This window comes from Tupaia chinensis, unplaced genomic scaffold (genome assembly GCF_000334495.1).
Source record: "Tupaia chinensis unplaced genomic scaffold, TupChi_1.0 Scaffold000635_2, whole genome shotgun sequence".
In the NCBI taxonomy this organism is placed as follows: Eukaryota; Metazoa; Chordata; class Mammalia; order Scandentia; family Tupaiidae; genus Tupaia; species Tupaia belangeri.
Genome location: NW_006160156.1, coordinates 60,363 through 64,331, shown reverse-complemented (window position 1 = coordinate 64,331; position 3,969 = coordinate 60,363).

Sequence of the window (3,969 nt, the reverse complement as noted above, 5' to 3'; positions counted from 1 at the left end):
AAGGAAGGAAGGAAGGAAGGAAGGAAGGAAGGAAGGAAGGAAGGAAGGAAGAAATTAATTAATTCAGCCAGACAGTCATTTATGCAGAATGTTGATGATTTCATGAGGTTCAACTCAAAGTTCAGAGCTGGAAATCTAGACATCATCTTTGGTACCTTTTGTTTCTTCAACCCTTTCCACAAAACCCTGCTGACTACATCTCAATACACCTTAATATCTACTGCTTCTACTCCACAGCCATGACTCTGGTCCAAATCCTTATTCTTTCTCCTAAACAGATAACACCCACCAAATGGTCCTTCTACTTTTACTCCTCCTACCTACCTTCAATCTGTCCTACATATTGCAGAAAACATGACTTTACATAATCCAAACATAGTTTTGCTAGCTCTCTACGTAAGACACTTCAGTAGCTCTGTGTGGCTCATGAAATAAAGACCACAGCCTTCAGGGTTCTACTTGACTTTACACATCCCCTGTCTACTTGTCTTTGTGCATTGTTGTGTTCCTCACAGAAGTACCTGAGACTTGGTAATCTGTAAAGAATTGAGGTCCACTTGACTCATGATTCCTGTGGTTAAAAAGACCAAAAGTATAAGGCTAGCACCAGGGCAGCTATATCACAACATGGCTGACAAGCCAGAGGGGATGGCAGCTGCACTCAGAGAGAACTTGTTCTGTGTTCCATGTGGGTCTCTGCCTGCCTCACTTCCTCTCCTTATAAAGCTACCAGAACTCAATCACTGAGGTCTTATCCTAACCACCCAATCACTAATATCTTCCCCAAAGCTCCACCTTTCCACACCACAATTTCAAAATATGTTGTGACTTTCCAACAACCCAATAGATCAAGTTTTCACTTTAACTCTGTTACAATGGCTCAACGCACAAATTTGGAGGGACACAAACTATAGCACTACTGTCCTGGCCTCATCACAACCCCACCTGCTCTCTGCACTACACCTGCACTGGCCCTCATCTAGTGTCTGAACTTGCCCATCTCCTTCTGGCCAGAGACTCTGCTCGTGCTAGTTCCCTCTGCCTGGAACAATCTTCCCCTCCTATTCTGCCACCCTATCTCAGCTCAATCATCACTTCCTCAGTCAGGGCATGCTTCAGGAGAACATAACTGATACAATCACATAGGGCTCCACATTTAGAAGGTCCCTGTGCTTGAATTAACATTCTGCTGTTAGGGCCAGCAGGTGGCATGGTGGGTAGAGTGCTGGACTGCCACATGGATGACTGCAGTTGTTCAAGTCCTGGACCTGGTAGCTTGCTTTCTCACTTTCCCTCTGTCTCTCTGTCTCTCTTTCTCTCTCTGGTGAGCATACGTGCCCTATAGCAAACTAAAAAATTATAATAAATAAAAATTTTAAATTATTTTTTAAAAAGAAAAGAAAGAGAGAGAGAGAGAGAGAAAGAAAACATTCGGTCACCTTAAAATTCTTCTTTTTTTTTTTTTTTAAGAGGTTTTTGCCTTAGAGCACATGTACTTGCTAGAGAGACACAGAGACAGTGAGACAGAAAATGAAAAATCACCCCCCAAGGGGGATGGCAAGGTATCAGTCTCTTCTCCTCCATTCTCCTCCTGGGATCTTGGGCACACACACTTATGTACCCAGTGTTATTTTCAAACCACTGGGTCAGGGACACGAACCACTGTTGGACATGTGGGAGTCCAGTAACGTAACCACTATGCCACCTGCTGGCCACCAATAACTTTAAATAAGAGATTCTAAATTTTCATTTTGCATTTGGACCCTGTCCTCAGGAAAGCTGACTGCCTCAAAAAGTTCAAATGTCCCCTTCACAATCCTTGACAGTACTGTGTATTTTATACCATCTGCTGTAGTCAACATTTCAACACAAAATTGAGTGACTATTGGATGGTTTTTCCTTTCTACTAGAACATAAACTCCATGAATCCAGAGTCTACGTCTGGTATGAGATTATTACTTCATACAACCCTCACCCCCACCCAGCATACTCCAGGTAATCAGTAAAAGATGGCTGAATAAATTTGTATATTATCAGTATTGTTACTGTTATTACCCTATTCCATTAAGGTTAAGAATCTAGCCAGTAAGATAAGGGAACTACACAACACATGAGTGGGTAATTCTCATGGAGTGCTACTGACAGAACACATCCCCCGTTGGGGTGGGGGGCACTGTAAAGCTTGCAGGGTAATCCTTTTTGGGAGGTGTGTGTGGGGGGGGGGGACGAGCACGCTGCACATTAATGGATGGGCCACATCTGGTGGGCAGAACTCAGGGGAAGATGGCCTCTCAAGTAAAAGGAACAGCTTAAACAAAAGCACAAATGTGAGGCTTCAAATGAGAACTAATTCAGGCATGGGGCATCTTTGCAAAGCAGTCGGTCAAAACTGTGGAAAGCCTTGATCCCGGGCTAGGGAATTCACATCTTCCTGCACTAAGTGTGGAGGTGATAAAAGTAGTGTTTTAAGGTAATAGGGCAGTTCCTTACAAAGCCTTAAAAAGTGTGAACATCATTACTTAAATAATTGCATAAAGATGATATTCCAGTACTGAATAAAAAAGTTTGAGCACAGGGCAACCAACACCTTCTTTTTTGGAACCATATGTTAAAATGTGTCTCATAAAAATATTCTTTCATATTATACAAGTGCACATTAAGCATACCGAACTTTCCAAAGTGCTTTCAAACACACTATACAAATGGCTCTCAGCCACCTTTGACGCACCTCTCATCAATTGATCAAGTCTCTGGTCATCCCAGCTGACATCTTCCAGCTGGTACTGCCCCAAAAAGACATTTCCCAGATGAAAGACACACATGTATCTCTCCAGAAGGCAGGGACATTTCATCTGCTGCTTTCGGGCATCAAAGCCTGAGACTGAAAAAGGAAGTGTTTATTTTGCTCAGGGTTGTGGTTGTTATTGCTTACATTCACAAAGACAAAGGTGAATTTTTCTAAAAGTAAGAAGAATGCCCTTTAACAAATGAATAATTCACAAATGCCCACGTACTGTGTGCCTCTATAACGGGAACTCAGTTGAGCAACAAAAATGCTCTTATTGTTATGGACAATAAGATTCAAATGTTCAAAAACTGCACTTAACTCATTACTCAGAAATATGCCCATTGCTCAAAATGGATAACTATTTAATTTCAACTTGGAGACTGTAGAAAAACTGACATGCGTCTGTTTACATTCTCCCTATGGAGAATCAACATAAATACAGGAATATTATATTTTCCATCTACCACAGATCAAAGGACGCTGTGATGCTGTGAAGCCTCGGCATTATTCTGCCCCATTCCCACAGTCTCCAATATGAGTTCTTGTCATTACATCAATTTAATCCCCTGCCATTTTAGGCCACTGTTCATCAAGCTGAATGAAAAGCACAATAGCTGGCATTTAATGTGACGGGGCTCCTTTCTCCAACCTGCCTCCTTTAAAGTAAAAGTTTGTCGAATGCACAAAATTCCCTTTACAGCTCATTTGAGATGCATAAACAATCCTAAAGACAGAAGGAAACAAAAATAATAATTTGCCATCTTAAGGAGCTGGGCTGCTTGGGGGAAGCACTGAATTTCGGACCTTTTGCAGGTGGTGGGCCAATGTAGGCCATTCTGCCCCATCTCTCACCAGCAAGCCTGGGGCTGCCCAGGCCCGTGCCCTGTCTGATTCACTGTGCCTCTACGCTCCTTGGAAGGACTCTACCTCTCTTGACAATCCTGGAGGGGAAATGCTGCTTTCTCTTCCTGTACTGCAACCCCCTCCACATACAAACCCTGGCCATATGCTTGGTGCTCATTCCATCTTACACACTCCCTCTTCTTGCTGGGATTTAGAGCAACGACAGCCACTGGACCGACCTCTAGCTAAAGTCACAATGAATTGAGAAGTGAGGACATATTCTGCACACTCGTCCCCCCACGGGGATTCCAGCGCTCAAACAGGTAAAAGCCAGAAGC